Source organism: Agelaius tricolor, unplaced genomic scaffold (genome assembly GCF_023055355.1).
Source record: "Agelaius tricolor isolate 1412-34295 unplaced genomic scaffold, bAgeTri1.0.p SCAF_1, whole genome shotgun sequence".
In the NCBI taxonomy this organism is placed as follows: domain Eukaryota; kingdom Metazoa; phylum Chordata; class Aves; order Passeriformes; family Icteridae; genus Agelaius; species Agelaius tricolor.
This window is the reverse complement of record NW_027269261.1, coordinates 16,565,078-16,584,956: the sequence shown is the minus strand read 5'-3', so window position 1 is coordinate 16,584,956 and position 19,879 is coordinate 16,565,078. Positions and strand designations below refer to the sequence as shown.

At 40.7% G+C, this 19,879-nt stretch overlaps 1 long non-coding RNA gene across 3 annotated transcripts; it reads right to left on the bottom strand.

The window, feature by feature from the left end:
• Positions 1-3,163: 3,163 nt before the first annotated feature.
• LOC139589034 (uncharacterized) lies at positions 3,164-18,516 on the bottom strand. Of its 3 annotated transcripts, XR_011678916.1 has the most exons (5): positions 18,226-18,516; positions 17,825-17,877; positions 9,985-10,163; positions 7,736-7,845; positions 3,164-5,455 (listed from the first exon to the last, which is right to left on the bottom strand). It is a non-coding gene; the product is annotated as an uncharacterized lncRNA (long non-coding RNA). The 3 variants fall into 3 exon arrangements; XR_011678915.1 differs by lacking the exon at positions 18,226-18,516 and having other exon boundaries at positions 17,825-18,121; XR_011678917.1 differs by lacking the exons at positions 17,825-17,877; positions 18,226-18,516 and adding an exon at positions 10,351-10,702.
• Between the last annotated feature and the right edge of the window lie 1,363 nt (positions 18,517-19,879).

Here is a 19,879-nt window from a genome sequence, read left to right as displayed (position 1 = left end):
AACCTAAGTTTTGTTCTTAAAGAAGAAGTGGATATCTTCACATTTCCCTGCAATATCCATTAGGAAGCAGACAGGGCTCCTGCCTTGCCACCTCGCTATGTGCCATTCCGTTGGCAGTGCCAATTCCATAACCAGCTTTCCTGCTGCACAAGCCAGAAAAGGCTTTCATGAGGACTTTGATGTTGCTGGTGATTCAACCTTTGTATCAGCCAAGTGTAGAGAGGGGGATCAATCCTCCCTAAATTCCTGGCTTGCCTTTTCCTCCTTCACACCAATGGTGTTGGTGGTCTTGGCTCTTTGTTCTGCCCCCCGTCCCGGCCATCTTGTGAGGGAGCTGGGATAATGCCTTGCTTAATCAGCATGTGACAGGTAAGTGTTTCTGTTTGTGGAAAGAGTACAGAGAGAAGTAAGGCAAAACATTAGAGTCAGCCTTGAGTCCTACTGATGCCAAAGAGTGCATCTTCTCCCCAACCTCCAACCTTCCCAGGTCCACTTTGGCTTGTGAAGTCTGCTGAAAAGAATTCTCTCTTTCTTATTTTTCCTTTTCCTTTTTTTTTTTTTTTAGCCTCCTCCTGGCCTAGGCAATGTACTTGGCTGGCAGGAAGTGTGGGAGGAGGGAAGAGGGGACTGTGGCAAAGGGGATGGGAGGGAGATCCTCCCCTTGTACAAGGGCTCACATTGGTGGGGCTGTTCCCATGTTCCCATCACCCCACTCCTCGCTCCTCCCACCCAGCCATGGATAGAGGAGGGCAAGGCAGGGATGGGATGAAATCAGCAGAATGATGAGAACTGGGTGTGGGGAGAGTTGGGGGTGGCAGGGTTAGGTGTTTTCCCCTTTGTCTCCCAACATGTGTGTGATAGAAACTTTAAAGCTACAAGTGTGGGATGGATGTACTGCAAATCCAATGCAAACAAACAAAACAGGCAAAGTGAAAATGAAATTACATTCATCCCGTGCTTTTCTACCACCTCTGTGCAGTCAAATTCAGTACACAAGCATACAGGGTAACCCAGCTCCAATATAGGTGGCAAGAGCCTTTCCTTTCCATTTGATGGAAAGCGGAAGTTGTTTTTACATCAGGGAATGGATCTTCTTGTAATTTTCCCTAATGATATTTAGAAGTCATGCACAGTCTCCAACACCCAGGAACTGTTACATTTTTAAAACCTTGTGTGGATTCCCACTGGAACCCATAGAAGAGGAAACAATCCTGCATGGCTCTTGCATGACCTGGAGCAGCATTTCCCAGTTCCTGCCTGGGGTATCAAGGGCACTTGGCCACACAGCTTCTTCCCTAAGTGTGACTCATCTCCAACCTGCCAACCAGCAGCCTGGTTTTATGGAAAATTAGGGGTAAGAAAACTCACTTCACACTGCTGACAAAAGCAAATAGCAGTGCAAAGATGGCTGATTCATCTATTAAAATAGGCACCTTTTTCTTTGCATATCACCCTTTTTTCTAATTTTTTGCAGTATTTTCCCTGCTACAACTAACATCCTAAATAACACTAACCCACCTCCCTGCTACAAACAGAGAGCCTTTACAGTGCTACAGAGAACTATTTTGAAGGTACAAATCATTTGACCTAAAGACTGTCCCTGGAGTGACAGTGCTACATTTTCACTCTGCCAAACTCTTTATTTAGCACATGCTAAAGAACATTTAACATTTAAAGATCCCCCCTGTACATCCTCTAAATGTCTCCATTCTTTGCTTGTAGATTAATATGTCTTCTGTGAAAATGAGATAATTGATTACAGACTTGTATTATTTACAAATGAAGTGTTGTTCATGTATTGACCTTTCATTTCTATAGCTCAATACTAGTCCTTGTATAGCATTTTTAATTAGTGAAGTGCTTACAAGAATTACAAGAAAAGAGCTTCTGTAGATGCTTTTAATAAAAGGAAACTTTAAGATGGCCTGCACATTTGAAACTGCAAAATATAATATTTGATCAGGTTCAACATACCAAATCTCTGTTTGGAAAGAGAAAGAAATCTCCTGCTTCCAAAGGCACCACAAGTGTAATGCAGACTGCAGGGGATGATCAATAGAAACAAGTGAGTGTTTGCCCTTCACCCTTCTCTGGTAGTTCTTTTCCATCAGGGGATTAATTTCAGCCCAATCTTCTTGATGAGCAATGGGCAAAGCCCATCTGAGCATTTCAAGATTATAAAATCAGGGGATTTAGGCATATTCACAGAAGCAAAGCTTCCAAAATCAGTGGCTGTGGAACACCAAATGCTGTTGTGAAAGGTGCTAGAAATGCCAAAGAGGCAAAATGTAGTAAATTCACCCTCCTGAAGCAGGACAGGGCCATCTGACCTGTAGAGTCAGGTTGGATTAAGTAATGGTGCATGTGGTGGATAGAGTAGGCAGCCCCATCCCTGGCCATGGTGTTGCACTCAATAGCTATGAGCTCAGGATATCTCAAACCCAGCTGAAAGAGAGATAAAGGGAAGGAAGCAGCAAGAAATAATGTAATATGGCATAAATACAGTCCACAGGAATTTGGAGTTTAGAAAGAAATGTGCTCTGCTTGGGAAAGGGAGGACACCCTCTGAGGCACACCAACAGCCTTGGGGAAACTTTGATTTCAAGAATAACCAAGAAAAACCACTCCAGATACGAGTTTGACTTATTCCTAGTATAAATGCTTTGGTTTGGTTTAGTTTGGTCTCTTAAATGAGTACTGTTCCTAGTGAAAGCAGGGATTTGGATGGGGAAGAAGTGTGCTGGAGGCAGGCAGCTCCACAGTGTGCTAGCCAAGCCACTCAAGGTGCTCATTTCAGGTGGCTGATCAAAGGAAGAGATGCATAAACCATTGCATAAACCATTACATATGCTCTCCAGGGAGTGTAAACCATTGCAATGCTTAATTTCCACTAGTAGAGTCAGACAAACAACAACAAAAATTATCTAAATTTATCTGGAAAATGTGCTTCTAATAAATCTCCAAACAGGCAGAGCTCAGGTTGATTCCACCTTCCTTCTCCAGGAGGGTGAAGGAGGATTTTCCTCATGGAAAATATTGAATATATTCAGACTCATGAATAAAAATATATGAAACATAAAGCAAATAATTTAATTTCTCAGTAACAACGATGTTAGTTACAGCTATAAAACAAATCTTGTAACTGCAGAAGAGGGATTTTTAAAATCTTTTTATTAATTCAACAGAAGCATATTAGAAATGTCTGTCATTACAAGTCTGGAGAAAAGTATTAGGTTCGAATAAGGTCATTGAGGACAGATAAAGAAAGTAAAGGAGGGAAGGCTTAAGCACTTTTTCAGCATCCTGTGTATACAAATAGTACAAATCAGTTTTCAGAGTGTCTGTGTTGGGGAACCTTCACCCCAGTACACATGGTTACATGTAACATCCACTGAACTGATGAGAAAAACCTCACATCATCATCTTTCAGCGCTCTTTGAGCTCTGTGAGCTGGCTGCTTTGACACTGGAATTGTTTGCAACATGTACTTTATCTAAGGCATCTCAGGTACCAATTTTTGTTGAGGGGCTTGTCATGTTCACCTCTATCTTCTGTCCTAGTGATGATCCCCTGTTCTTACTGAGCAGTCACTCCTATTCAAGGATATTACAAGAAACAAAATCAAGCATATATTCAAAGCAGCTGAAACAATTCTGCTGTTTATGTTCAGGTCTACCACACAAGGTAAATCATACATCTATGACACAAACCATGGTGTAATTTTGCAGAAGGTGGCAGCAGTTTTTGGGCAACCCCAGTTTGTGGCTCTCCCCAAAACCCCAGTTTGTGGCTGTCTGTGCAGAAAAGTCCCTAAACAGGGCCCATCCATCTCGCATGATCAAATTTTTAGCCTTCGTCACATCTGAAAATAGCAGGGTGGGGGTGTGCTGCTTCTTGAACACAATATATCCCATACATCCAGATTTCTGGGCTAAGCAGGATGCAGGGACCTCTCAGATGTGGAGCCAATAGGGAGCACTCTGGCTACCTGGGATTTTATAAATCTTTCAGCTATCAGTCTTTCAGAGCTCCAAATGCAAAATCCAGCAGCCTGGGATATCATGTGGATTTATGACTTGGGATTTATGAACTGGTCTGGATAAAATAAGAACTGCCTGACTTTTCTTTTTTCTTTTTTTTTTAGTTTGAGAAAAAGAAATCATAAAAAATAAGACCTGATTCTTTTTTCCCTTTTCAAAGCTTGTTGTTTATACAAATGTGGATGTCTTGTATATATTCAATTATTTGGATTTTTCTTCTTATCTGTGTGCTTTCTGGGGCTGGAAGCAGAACAGAGAACAAGCAATGCTGCTCTCACAAGGTTTCCTGCCTGACAGGAATATCCTGAAGAATCATGCTTTTGGGGCAGTCCCAGCCCTTCTCCTAAAGTTAGGAAAGGTGCTGATAAATGTTTAGGAAGGTTTCTGGGTGTTTCCCAGCAGTGGGGTAGCTCCTCACCATACTGCTGCCTCAGCACTCACCCATTTTCATCACTTTCTCCCCTAAATAATTTTGCAGCTCACTTTAATTTTCATTTGATGCATGCCGAGTTTTTGTTATAGGTATATATGCATGCCCACATATATGTGCACAATCACATGCCTTCTACAGCTGCATAAACATACACACATGTATGTTTATGAGAGAGTATTATGGGTGATTTTTGTAAAGGTTGGAATAGATGGTCTTGGAGGTCTTTTCCAACCTTATGATTCTTTAATTCCATGATCCTATTAATTCTTTTTTTAAAAAACAGTAAAGACTATCTGGTTTTTGTTACTAGTGAACTGTATATATTTTGCATGAGAGCCCATCCCAAAGGAATTTCTAGTCTTTCCTCTAACTTGTGACATTCCTTTTAATATTTCTCATCTTACAAAAAAAAAAAAAGGAGATGGTATTTACCTTGGTCAGGAAGGTATATATTTGGTAATGTCAGATATATTTTTGTCCCCTTTTCTGATTGACCCTTTCATACCTCTGCTAGCAGTTTCTGAATAATTTTCTTCCTGCAATCCTTGAATTCTGCTCATTCTTTTATGGATCATGGTATCCCTTAGGAAAAAGCAACCTAATAAATAGCTCAAGTCTTTCAACCTCCCACCTTCCCCATCCCCATGGGCACAGTGTTCACATGCTAGCACTGCTAGACCATGCCAACACTTCCACCCCAGGCTGCTGAAACATTTGCACTCACTCTTCGTCTCCTCACACCTCAAGCTGGCACCACATAGATGCTGCTGGGTTTAACCTCCGCATGAGACCTGCACACACGGGTGAGCATCTCCTCAGCTTCTGAAAACCTCTCCAGAAGGGAAGGGGCCGTGCAGGGAGGGCACATGAGGAAGGGTGCTCTCAGCACTTCTCCTGGTGGTGCCCCAGCCACAGAGGCAATGCCACACCAGCAGTAGTGGACTGGGGATGATGCTTCTGGAGCAGCTTAGTTTTGCTCTACCTGTGAAGGACAAGGTTTTACATCAACTTTGGTGCCTGAATAACCTAATGTGGGGGTGTTTATCACAGCAAGGAATTCAAGTCATCCAACCAAACCCTCTCCTATCCTGAGTGCCACGGCATGGAAATGCAACAGACTCAGTCTAAGAAATGTCAGCAACTTACGCTTTGTGGGTCTGAAGGAAAATGTGATGGTTTGTTTCTAATTACTGTGAATTCAGAGTGGAGCTTTTTTCAGCATGACTTGCAGCCCAGGAATAATTTGATTTGGAGATTTTTTTTAATAAAATAAAGGAGCCCAAGTCATGTCTCAGAGCTAGATATAAATTGCTGCTTAAAAAAAATCCAAAATTTTATTAGTTTTTATTTATCCCATGTGAATTTTCCAATTGCCATCTCTTTTTAAACTCAGAAGTTACATGGTGAGCAACCAGGTTTAGGATGGGGAGGCCAGGAGACTGCTCCCTGCCTCAGCACCTCCCTAACTTCAGCTTTAGTTACGAAAGTTTGCTGAAAATTTCATGTGAATTAATGAAATTTTATAAGCAGTGGGGTTGGTGGTGTTTAGAAGTATGTCTTTCCAGTTTTCACCCCACTGAGCATCTGTATCCCTGGTATCTTTGGTATCTACTGCAGTTCCCATTCAGGCACTGGAGACATTTTGGGGGCAGAGTGGGGGGAACTTGGAAAATAATTTTTCTTCTCTGCTGGCTTTTTCTGTCTACTTTTCACATTACTGGAAGCTGGAGAAGAAGAGGTAGGTCTTATTGTGGCCTCTGGGATGTGGTAGCCACACCAGAGCAGCTGTGTGCAGGAGCTGGGGAGGACAGTGGAGCAGCAGTTGTCTCCTGGGGACATCTCAAGTCTCTCACCCCTCTCCCTACAGCACCCAACACTAAGAAAACCCACCAGACACTGATTGTGTGCCAAAAGCATCCTCATTTGGCTGCTTGGTCCTGGTACATGGCTCCTGCTCTCCCCCAGTCCCAGTACCATCTCTGGCATGGTCCATTAAAAATTATCTCTCCATCAGAGGGTGAGGGAGGGGGCTTGGGGCTGGCTCTGGTGAAAGGCACTAAGTGTCTGGACCCTGCTAAGTTCAAAGGCAGCCTCCCTCCCACCCCTAGGAGGGATGTAGCTGGCCGGAGGATGGCTGGAGGCCACACAGACGGGAAGGTATGTAACAATCCATTTATCACTTTGCAAATATTAGTGCTGCTTGCATTTGCTGCAGCAATATTTCTTCTTGGAAATTGGTGAAGTGAGTAATAACAATGTTATTTATTCTAAGACCTTGGAACTGAGAAGCAATAACAGGGGGACTGTTCCCTTGAAAGCTTCAGAGGTGCAGGAAATAAAGTGGGGGGGGGGGGGGGGGCAGGGAGAGAAGGACAGGAAATAGACCAACAAAGATCTGGAGGAGAGAAAGACATTGAAATCTCATGTCTAATTTCTTTGCCCCAATGGTAATAAAATGCTTTTTGTAATGATTTATATATAAACAGGCAGGGTGGGAAGAAGGGTGAATATTTCAGATTTATCTCTGGCTGGAATGTCCTGCAAGGTAGCAGGGCATGCAGCTTGGATTCAGGGTCTGGCAAAGAACCTCATTCACCACAGAATCTCCTCATTCTCTTCTTGCATTTTTTTTTTTTGATTCCTGCACACCCCACCCCCACAACCTCCCCCTACCCCTTACATCCCTTATCTGAATATATAAGGCTGCCCTTTGCTCAGATTTATGGGTTGGGGCAGCACTGTGTGTATTTACAGTCTCCTGACCTGCAGACCTACAGCTGAACAAGAGCAGGAGGAAACCAGGGCCTGTTCCATAAACAGAGACAGATACATGGGGGAGGCAGCATGAATTGTGAGCAGCACTTAACATTTTTAACTATTTGGCCAAGCCAAGGAATTAGTGATTAGATTAGGGGCAAAGAAAAATGAGAAGCAGGGTTAAAGATTTAGGAAAGGTGGGGAAAAAGGACAGCAACAACCAACAGAGGCCCCAGGTTTGGCATGGGAAGAAAATAAAAGTTATTGGGATGATATAAAATGTTTTCCAGGGCAAAAGGGAAGAAATGAAAGTGAACCTCCAAAGCATTTTAATCAAGTTGTGCTTTTCTTGGGTAGGACCAAACAGCGCTTTTCAAGTCTGATTATCTTTTGAGGAGGTAGATTATTTAGTCTGTATTTATTCAGGAACTAATTGCCTCAGATTAAGTAAAAAAAAAAAAAAAAAACTTTACTCAATGATAATAAATATTTCTGAGGTCCGTACCTATCAGTTGCTTTGTCAGTAGAAATTCAGTGCAGATGAGAAAATATTTGAAAGGGGCCAGAGGATTTACTCAACTTCTCAGAGGCAAAGGCAGCAAAAGTGGCAACAACCTGGAAAATAAATATATGAAATGCAATGTATGTAAGGGTCACAATATAGCATAAGTATATCAACATGATGAACAGCTTTGATGAAAATGGTAAACAAAACCACCCTCTCTTCCTGTGGCTTGTTTTACATTGCAATAAACCACTGACTCTATAACCTATCAGAACATGCTGAGATTTTATGCATCATTTCCAACTACTATTTGAACATTTGGTTTAGAGTAGTCATGAACCATAATTAATGGGATTTTTTTGTGTGTGTGTCCTGATAAAAACCAAGCTTTATTGTATTTTATTACCTGTTGGTCCAAAGCTCCATATAGATGATGTAAATTCATTGTAGGTTTTAGGCTGGGGAAATAGAGGAGATGGGGGCTTGCACATGACTATGATGAATTAACATTTACATTTTCTAATCAAACCCAGAAATTTAGGTTGAGATGCCCTGTCTAAATTTTCTTTTCTCCTATGAGTGAGTTGGTAGCAATGGGACACAGAGATTTTGGCCCAGCTCAGCCTACCAGGAGGAAAGGGGGAAAAAAAAAGCCCCAACAACCCAGGCACCACAAAGACCATGGAGATGAATGGCTCTATTTTATGAGCCATAAAATTTTTATTCATCTTGACACCGAAACAGGTTTAGGCAGCGAGTTGACACGCCTTAAATAAATAAGTGGAATTAATTCCCCAGCTCTTGAAACAATAGCAGAGTGCCCGTAACACTGAGAGCTGCCCCGTTGTTTCCCGTTGCTGCTCGATATTGATATTATTTGTGGGTTGTTTTTTTTTTTCCTCTGGGGCCTGGTTGCTCCACTTCAGATTCTTCCCCTGTTTTATTAGAGGTTGAAAAAGGTTCAAGACCTGGTTGTACCACTGCTCCCACCGACAGCTAAAGAACCAGTTTGGCGTCTGGTTTGTCTGTTGTTTTACTGCTGACCTTCAAATCAACTTTCCCCCCTGACCCCAGGAGGCATCTATCATGACAAGAGGCTGTTTAACACAAATGGTGCCCATTTATAGGGGAAGAGAGTCAGAAGATTTCCTTGGTTGTTGGCTTTTTTCTTTTCTTTTTCTTTTTTTAAATGAAGAATTTGGTTTTTTCACCCCTCTTTTCTCAGTCACCACAGGTGAAATCCCTCCTAGCAGCTGGCTTATGAAATAATGTGAGGGGAGGCCTTAATGAGCTGAAAGCACCCTCAGCTGGAGATAAATATATGCAAATGAGATGCACAAACAAAGGAGCCCGGACAGAGAAATATCTGCAATTCCAGCAAAATGCTGCCTGCAGCTAGAAGATGAACAGCTTTGATAAAATGGTAACAAAAAGCACCTTTTTCTCCTCCAGCTTGTTTTACATTGCAATAGAGCATTGTTATTGTAACCCATTGGAGCATGCAGAGGTTTTCTGCTGCTTCAAAAAAAAAAAAGAAAACCTGTTTAAACATTTGTTTTTAAGGCATTCATGGGCTATGAGCAATGTGATAGCTTGGAGTTTTTTGGTGGCTTGTGGTGGGTTTTTTGGGGGTGTCGGTTTGGTCATGGTGGGTGTTTTGGGTGTGTCTTTTTTTAAGCTACTTTTTAATATATATATATTTAGTATATATATTACCTGTTGGTCTGTCTCTGACTTGGGTTGCTGGTGATTTTGGTCGTGGTATTTTGCAAGGGGGAAGGCAGGGTGGGGATGGCTGTTGCTACTCAAAAAAGAAAAAAATAATAACCCAAGTTTTGCTTTCAAATTTGGAGGGAAAATCCAAGTTGACAAGTAGTAAGAAGCAGCCAGGGGGGATGTGGGAAAAGAGGGGGAAAAAATCCAGACTTGAACATTCACCAAGCAGCACCCAAACAGGCAGCTTTAATGAAAGCAATCAAGCCTCGGAGCTAATTCAAAGACAGACATCTAACATGGTGATTTTAATAATCTTTTAAAAGGCAATCTCTAACTTTAAAAAGTTGCTCTTTTTAATTTAATTTTGGGGGGGGGGGGGGGGGCGGGTGTTGGTTTATATATTGCCAAAACAAACACAGTCACTAAAGTATATTTTCAGTATGTATAATTAGCATATCTAGAAAATGTCTTCAATTAGCCCTGTATTTTGAGGGAAGGGGGAGAGGGTGGAGGAAGGAAAGAAAGACACTTACTTGGGATGAGTCAAAGACGTTTTCCAGGGGTCATCATGTCAAAATAATACCTTTATGTTCCTGTCCTTGCCTTTATGAATCCTCCTGTGTGAACATATGGAGGCCTCTTTACCTATAGGCTTCTTCTTCAGAAAACAACTCTGACCGATCGTCCCTTGAAGATAGGCAAACCTCCCTTTCTAAAAGGCAGAGGAGAAAAAGACAGAGAAAATACAGTGCTGTTTAACTTTTAACCTTATGATATCATTAAATAGATAATTATGGAATTACAAATGAAGGGTAAACACTATAAAGTTTAAAGGGCCCTTTACTCCAGGCACTAACCACAATTTTTATATCTGGCAAGAAGAAGAAAAATAGACTTACCTTTAAGGAAAAAAATCCCCCTCTTTCTTTGGCACTTACAGATATTAGAGCAGACAAGTGTCGGATTTCCTGATGTCAAGAAGATTTCCTAATTTTTCATAGCCTTCTCCTGTTGCATTTTTGGCTCGATGTGGGAATCATCAATTTAATTTGTGGGGCTGCGCACTGGAAATCAAGATATACGTGTACGTGTGCTTTAATGAACCCTAAAACCTGACAGGCAGCTGTCTGCTTGCAGTTGCCCCAAGCTCAGGATTTCAAGAGTTAATAAAACTTGGTTCTATTAGGACAGCTTTCTCTTTGCAGCCCAGGTTTGTAGCAGCATAATTATGTTCAACTGCTGCTGTTTGAAAAGGGCAAACAGCATCTTAGGCGCAGAACAATGAAATTACAGCTGAGATTTAGGTTAGCAAAAGCCGTCTTCTGCAGGCTTTTATGATTCATTATTTCCCATTAAATACAGTATTAGAAGTGTACACCAGATAGCTCATGGTTGCTGCGCTCAGAGCACATTATCTATATTACACAGGTCTGGGGAGCAGAATTAGAAAACTTTGGGGGAATGAGCAATATGTGTTTGCTGATAGAAGTACCATATGGCTCATCTTCCTCAATTGCTTTCATTGCGACTCTGATGCTGGAGAAATTAAAGTTTTATTTGATGTGGCACAGCTTAATGAACTGTCTTCTGTTAGGAAAATTGAATATGTTTCCTGTTATTTGAGCACAGAGCCCTCATGGTTTTGGCTGATGAGGGATGCATTATGTATTGTTTATTTAGCATTTTGAAAACAAAAGCAGATATTGGAGGTAAAATTGATTACTGCAGGATGTGTTATATAATCACATTTTTCTCTCTTTAAATTATGGCCTTGCCTATTGTTTTTATGGAAGCATTTTTTGAGGAGGGGGGGCAGGGTGTCCTCAATAAAAAAAAAGTAGAGGTTGTCGAGGCAAAGTATATAATCACTGCTTTGTTTAAAAGCAGCGTTAGAGCTTTTTAAGTTTAGACAAGGACATGGAAAAAAAAAGAAATGCACTTACAGATGTATTAACCTGCAGACCCAGTGGCTGCCATGCCATTGGTCTGGGGATGCTTGAGGACTGTGTGTGCACTGGGGCTGTGTCATTAGAAGAAGACTCATTTGTTCATCCTAAGTGGAGGACACAGAGAGGGGAACATCCAAAATTCAGGAACCAAATATCCTGAATTTCCCATTTCTTAGTATATCGGACAGAGTTAATTGCAAAATGTTAATACCTGCCAGGGTGGGGGTGAATATACAGAAGGGAGGATACAGAAAATTGCAGTGCCTGTGTTACCAGGCACTGCAATATCAGTCATTTATTTGGGGCAAGAAACAAGATATTGATGGAAAGATGGCTCAGATTAAAGGCAATGTGTGGTTTTGGCTTTGTTTGTAGTGTAAACAGACATGCACACACCAAGGACTATATACACCCTACTATAGACCCATGTCATTGGGGTGGCTGGCAGCAATAAGCCCAGTGATAGGCAAGGGCTGTGGGTGCTAACCCTTCTTCTCTCCAAGGGAGCAGACAACTGTACTTCAGCTCTGAAACTTACAGGCAAAAATATATTAATGCCACTGTAGAATGTTATTCTTATTAATTCCACTTCTACTTGTTTGAAATCCTGCCCCATGACACCCTCTGACTTTTGCTGTTATTGATCTCCCAGGAAAAGAGAGGTGCGGATCAGGGAGCAGTGAGTGGAAGGCAAAAACTGCCTGTGATGGCTCAGTGCTTCTCTCCTGCCCTCATGCTGCTTTGACAAAAAGACAATTTGTCTTGTGTGCCCCACAATGTTTGAGGACTCTGGAAACCGTGCCTGTTAAACAAGCACCACACAGAATCTAAATACCATCCATTAAAAGAGAGTCCAAATGTGTTTATAGCAGCAGGCCAAGGCGCTCAGCCCTCGCCCCGGAAAATCTCCCATTGACGTCAGCAGGGCTTGTGCTTATGCAAAGAGTGCAGGATGCTGCCCTGCACCTTTAGAAAGAAAAAGAAAAAAAAAAAAAAAAAGAGTGGTACTGAAATGAGGATGTTGCTCTTGAAAACGTCTTGGAGTAAAGTGGTTAAAGCAAAGCCTGTATAAACAGTGACTATATTTTCCATTCTGTATCACTCTTCAAACAGCTCCCTGCCGTAATTTCAGGTGAGTAGAAAAATAAATAAACTATAGCATGAGAGGAAGAAGAAAAAACGAGAAATGAAAAAAAAAAATACATTGCAACCATGGCTGCAACCACAAAAGCTTAACTCCTTTTATCCAGATCTATCTCCCAGAGAAGAAACTGGTGGGTTTTTATGAAAGGCTGCTCCATGACAGGAGCCTCCTTTGAGGAAGACCATTATGCATTGTTATCAGCATGGCGTAATTTGACTGTTGACAAAGTATCTGTGGCAGTGAGAATGAAAGCAGTTAGAAGTGTGTCGGGTTGTAATCAAGAAGATGCTTAGCTGTGCAACGCTGCATCTTGAGCAGATTTGAATCAACATTGCCTTGAGGGGACACACACACACACAGACACAAGCACACACACACACACACACTCCCCAAAGAAAAGTCCATTAATTTTTAGTGGGAAAATTAGAGTGGCACTTGATGAAGTGAAATTTGACATGCGTTAATTGCTCTGCAGCTCTCCTAATTAGAGATTTTCAAATTCTTTTACTGCTGTCAGCCTGATGCCCCATTGTCTTGCTGGACAAATAGTAAAATTGCAAATTGGGTTGATAAAGAAGTTGGACTTGAAGATATTGGTATTTAGCTTGTTTGCTGCTGATCATCATTCTCGTAAGAGAGTTAGGGTGTTGTGGCTTATGAAGGGCATTTGGGGAGAGAAAAAGTGCAGTAAAATTCTTCTTCTTGATAAATAGAGAATCAATGATTTAACAGAGCTCGTTTAAAAAAGATTAAAGCATGCAAGAAGTGGACAATAAAGCAATGGAGTTGTAAATAACTTTTAATCTTTGTTAAATCTGTCTTGCATGAGATGTCAAATATCATTCACTTTTTAATAAAACCGTTAAATTCAGTTTATTTTTCGATGCACGTCGTTCACAGTGTGGCAGATGGAGGCAAGGGGTGGGGTTCAGGTTCCTGCATGCCTTTTGCCCTAACCTGAAAAGCAGCATAGCAAGAACATGTTCTATATCAGAAACTAGTTATAAGGTTGTATGAACACATATTGGGGCTGGTTCTGAAAGCATGATTTTGTATCTTTTGTTTTCTTCCTTCCCCTCATTCTGGATCATGCCTCCCCTCCCTTAGCCTTTGAACCCCTCTTAATTCATTAACATATTGAATTTTTTCAATTTTCCATTTTCTTGCAATAACAATATTAATGCCAAGGCCAAGGCCTGATTGGAGCTAAATTACTTGTTACCTGCTGGCATTTATTTATATGGCATTGAATTATAAAGCTTTGCTATTGTCATGCCTTGGGCGAATTGTTTATGACACCAGTAATAGGAGTAATTGTTATTGTTGAAATTACCTGTCAGCTACCCATAGCAGTGGCCCTTGTCCCACTGACAAATAGTGACAGGGGAGAGGGATCCTCCGCACGTCCTCCTGATGACTTCTCCTCTGATAATAAGGAGTGCAGGGCCTCTGATAATTTGCCTGTCACTGTTGAGTGCAGCTCAGAGAGAGTTGGCCAAATTGTTGTCATTCACTTTGACAAAGACAGCAAAACGCTGTGGAGCAGGAGGAGGATTATCTAAATAAATGAAAGCCCTCACACGTCCTTTGTTTTGGGTTTTTTTGGGGGTTGGGTTTTTTCCCTCCCCATTGCCACTCGCCTGCTTTTATGCCAGAGTTGTAAAAATGGGCATAGGTTCCTCAGCAGTGTAACTTAAAGAGTCAGCACAGGGTAGCGGGAAACGACACAAGGGCTTGTGCAATTTGCGTGCTGTTTGCCTGAAACATTTTGGTTTCTAAATATAAATTAAATTCTTTATGGATTTTTGAGGGGTTTGATTTGTTTTGTTTTTTTTTTTTGGTCTAAGGCTGTCTGTGTTTTGGCAATTAGCAACTGTCATTGCAAGAGAAAGGATGGTGTTTCTCTTGCATGGATTTGATTTTATTTGATTATTTATTCTCTTATTTTTCACAGTCAGCAGCATTTCTTTCAGCTCTGCTCTTGCTCTCATGCCTGGCCCTCTGAAACATGCCCAATGCAGCAATCAGTGTTGCCCTGTGCCCAGGGCTGCTGGAAACAGCTCTGCTCTGCTCTGCAGCTTTTTGCCCTCCTGAGCTATTGCAATATCAGCTGAATTATCTTCACCAAAAATATTATTTCCTTTAGGGAAGGAGGTTCTGTCACTGATAAACCCAGCAGAGGTCTGTTAGCTGCTGCGAAGGAGCTTTGTGAAGAGGCGGTGTTATTTGTCAGAGCCTATCTATTTATAAAAAAAATAAAATAAATTACAAAAACTCCCCCTTCACGTCCTGTGACTGGTGTGCACGGGAGGACGCCCACGCTCGGTGCAGACTTGCTGCCAATCACACCCCGACACTGCTGGAAAAGGGAGATATTTTACACCATCACAGCAGCCAGGCTGCATCAGGGATGCTCAAAGTGCAGGTTTGGGATGAGCACATTACACCCTGTCTAATCCAGAGTCGTCCACCCTGCATCCTTCACATCTAATCCTATAATAGCAATAATTTCCCCTTTACTGGTCTTTACACTCAGGTAATGACTACCTGGGGTACAAAGGACCTCAGGGGCTGTTTTAGGCCCTTTGCCCCCAGTAGCCAATCCCTAATTGATCAGTAAAACTTCCCACCAAGTCACTGATGCATCATGTTATTTGCTGTAACAATGAGGTTTGGTCCACATAAATACCTGTGGGCACTGCCTCACCCCTCGATTTGCTCCCTGAAGGAGGAGGTCTAAATTCCTGCTACCAAGGATTTTCATCAGTGGCAAATAAATCTGCTGAATTCAACTCTTTCATTTGTAACCATTGGGCTCAAACGCATAATTTAGCCAAATTATCAGCTGCCTCCATCTTCCCAGGGAACGAGTGCAAACAACGTTTTAGGAACAGACATCTAAATTTAGTAGGGTTTTGAATAATTGATAGGCTGGTGTGACAGAAGATAGAAACTTATGTTTCTAATCATCCCAAAGCATTTCTCCTTCCTCCCACCCCCCAAAAAGAAGTTGCTTTTTTTTGCAGTTAAATATAGGGAAGATGTCCACTTAACAAGTATAAAATTGTGATAGCATTAAGAAGTTATCCGTGGTAATAAAAAGCATGGAACATGCCTGAGAATGTGATCTGTAAGGCAGATAATTTTTAAAGATGGAACTTGTCCTTGCTTTGTCTGGGGAGAGGCATGTTAGTGATCCCAGAAGGGGAGGGTAAAAAATATAACACACATTTCTAACTGAAGATATTTAAAATGTATAATGTATTTCGGTATGTTACTGTAAGCTGCTGTTTGATGTTTTTTCCTATAAAGCTTAAATCAAGAATCCCAGATATGGTTGTGAATCTCCTGCTCCTAGCTGCGTCAAAAAACAAAATACATTTTAAATGGCTGTATTACCAATATCCTGATAGTCTTTAACATACAAGCATAATCATCTTCTCTCTATTTTCTCTCTCCATTCCTAAATACAGTCCCAGCAACAAAAAGCCCACCTTTACATTTCAAGCTCATTTGAAATGTAAACTTTTAGCAAATAAGTGATGGCTTATGGAGCTGCATCGCCGCTGTGGCTGGCAGCAAATTCCTTTTTCTCCCTCCTCTCAGTGTAAGGGGTTTGAAATACCCATCAGTGTCAAAAGAAACTGCGCAGATCACTGCTGCTCTAAATAAGGCAGAGCAATGTTGAGAAAAAAACTGCCCCCCCCGAAAAGAAAACAAAAAAAATCACTCAATACATTAAAATGACATTTCTGTCCCATGTCAGTCCAAATGACTAAGTATCATGTTTTGCATCATTTCAGAAAGATATTCTTCAAACAAATTCATCATATAAACAGGCAACAGGCTTTTGTTTGAAACATTTCAGATCAAAAGTTAAGGGAAGGACAATTAATATTGCCTATTAAAATCCCTGTTATTGTTAGAGATATATTTTGTGGTTACTGACTATAAATAAAAGCAAAGGAACAGAGCCACGGTTTCTCGCCACTACAGATAGAAAAAGGCAATTTCCAGCTTTTTCTGTTTTGTTTTTTTTTTCCTCAAAGTTGCTCTTAAATGTGTTTGCTGAATAAACAGGATTAACTGTATTTAAAACAAGAGATAAAGAACAGCGTTTTACTACACTGAACAGTCTGCAGGGTTTCCAGACTCCTCTGAATGCACTTCATGCCTGGAACATAATGTTCATATTTTACCTTTTTAATGACACCGTATAGAAGAAGCAAAATATTTTTGTAATAATACAAATATGGAATCGATAGGGAATGGTAAAAAAAGAGCATTTTTACCATTTCTGCTTCTGGCCAAATGCCGGAGTGGTGGGGTTTTTTTTTTTCTTTCTTTCTTTTTACTTTTGTCTTTGTTTTTGTTTGCAGTTTTGCAGCAGGATGAGAAAGCAGGGAGGAAAGTATTCCTGCTGCTGAAGGGGCTTTCCCTTTTCCTCTGCCTGCAAAAACTCACCGGGTGCTGTTAAAACAAAACTAATGGCGAGAGCGCGATCCGGAGAGCCAGCCTGCTATCAGCTGCATTTCAATGGAGGCTTTCTCAAAAAATAGGTACAAAGAAAGGAATTTAGACAAATTTGCCTCTTAACCTTTAAAGATTTCCTGCCTATTTCAGTATGTCCCTTATTACATTAATTTTTTATTTAAATTACACCATTAACTGGATATGAATTTATCAAGAATACATATATTGATTTATAAAACAGTATCATTAATTATTATAATAGCTAGATGTAGCTGATATTACAAAGCCATTTAAAGGTTTTTAATATAACTTGGACATACATAGATAGATAGACATTATGGACAAGACTACAATTTAAACTGGCTACCAGCAGTTAATGAAATCCTTGATTTATCTTCTCATTTAGAGATTGATTATGTTGTTGCTTTGTAAAACTATTTATTTTATGCCATTTTTCAAAGGATGTCTCAATAAAAGTAAAAGATAAATAAAACATCCAGCCAAGTCTCAAAGCATATTTGGTTTTATATTTTCTTTTTTAATGCTGCAGCTGTTAATGCATTACTAGTTTGGAGAGTTGTCACGTTTAAAGTGAATTGGCTTTCATGATAGCAGCTATGTTTGCACATGCACAATTTTCTATGTTTGGATTGAAAAAAAAATAACAAAAAGAAGAAAAAAAAAAAAAGATGATGTCTTCCCCACAACATTATGCTTATTTCCTAAACCAAAACCCAGCAAAATGCCTTTCTGGCATAGATTTCTTAGGCATAGTTTTTGTTTAAGCTGTGGAAAAATGGGACTTACCCTAGTGCTGCAAAGCAGTCAGTCATGGAGAACATTTTGATTTAAAATGCAATCTGAAGAGAAGAAAAAAGAGAGGGGGGAAAAAAAAAAAGAGAAGGAATGATATAAACAAACAGAACACCACTTTCAAATTCCTCCTAAAATGTTCCTAGCTTAACTAATACATTGGAAGTTTAAATCTTTACACATTATTCTTGAGGGGCTATGTCTCTGGACTCTTTATTTATATCACTTATTCTTGTCTGGCAACATATGTTACCGATTTATTATAGTATTTTTTACTGTTAGCCAGACAAATGTAAGGGCTAGCTGAGGAAGGGTAGTTGCATCTGATGAGTTTAACAATTGCAGGGCATCCTTTAGGGGTAGCCAATGGGCTCTTTTGAAGCTATAATACTCACCATTAACCATTTTCATGCTGACATATTTTCATTGTCAAAGTTGGGGCTTTCCCTCATATCAGCTTCTTTTGTATTCAGTGGCTTCACAGGCAAACCAAGCAGTGTGGCTGAGTTGGTCTTCAAGCCAAGATGTCTCAAACGACCCTCTTATATCTTGGCATCTAAATCTGCATGGCATGCCCCCCACAACTGAACAAAGAAAAATACATGCAGAAAATAATACTTAAAAAAAAATCTTATTCTATCCATGACAAATAATAATATAATCCATGACAAATGCAAACAAATCCTAAGCACAGGCAGTCAGATTTCTCAGGGCCATTACTGACACCAAAAGGTAACAGAGAGGAAGACTTTTCCCACCAAAGCAATCTCCTCCAAATTCCCATTTTAAATGGATGCACCAGCATCAGAGGGAGAAATTGCAAGGACAGGTGGTGAGGTGCATGTCACATTTTGCACATGGTGTTTTTAGGTCACCTATTCTGGAGCAAGATCTTGAACTCTCCCCACCTTTTCCTTCCTACACATTCTCTGTCCTGTCTCCTTGTTCAATGGCAACGTCTTCCTCCAGCTCCTCTGAAAACTGTACCCCTGTGTCTTGTTTCACTCTTAGAGCCCCATCTTGAGCTTCTGGGAGCCAAAAGGTTTGTGCAAACTGGGGGGACATAATTCCTAATATCTCCACAATTTCAAGCCCTTTGGTACCAGATCAGACCATTACACCTGCCAGCAAATCCTACCGTGTATGAGATACCCAGCGTGGGATGCTCAAGAGCCCTCCTCCCCAAGGATCACTGAATAGATGGTAGGGCATACTCTGAAATTTCTGCTCTTTAGAATTCAGTCAGAATTTTAGGATTTTTTAGCTCCAAAAAGTCAAGTCTAATTTCCCTTGCATCTTCAGGGAATGTGGGAAGAGACTGTGTAAGCTAACGTGAGACCACAGGAGTGATGATCCTGAGGAGTGGTGATCTACGGGGAAAAAAAGTACAGCCAGCAGCATTTTGGGGGGGAAATGAGGTGTTCCAGGTAGAATAAATACAGAAATTGCAATTAAATTCGTTGGGCTCCCTTGAAGGGAGAGATTGAAAGTGGATCAGCATGTCTCCTGATAGCACTAGGGGGTCCTTGACAAATGCCACAGAAAATAGTTTTAGCTGGGAGGAGAGCAAGTGCTCTAATGGGTTTTTTTATTTTGACTTATTGACAGTTCAGCTGTTGTGGGCTAATTTCTTTTATTTTTACTTTTTTTTAAATTTAATTTTTAAAATTTTTTTTAATCATCAAATTTCCCTCTACTTATTGTAGGGGGTTTTGAGGACTTTCTAACTTAGGTCTGAGTTCAGCAGTATGCACAAAACTTGCATGGAAATAAAGACTTTCCTTTCTCATTTTTCTATCAAGAAGCTAGCATAACTTTTACTTTGGGTTGGGTTTTTTTTGAAATTGCAATTAAATTATACTTTTGATGCCCTCCTAAAATAATTTGCAACCCCCAAATGAACCTTTGGACACAAGTCTCGTCCTTCTTAATTCCAAGGGCACCGTGAAAAAGGCTGCAGATTAAATGGTCACACCAGGACTCCAAGATTTAAGAATTTGAAGTCTTGGCTTTTCCTGTTTCTCCAGAAAGGTTTTACTTAGACAGATG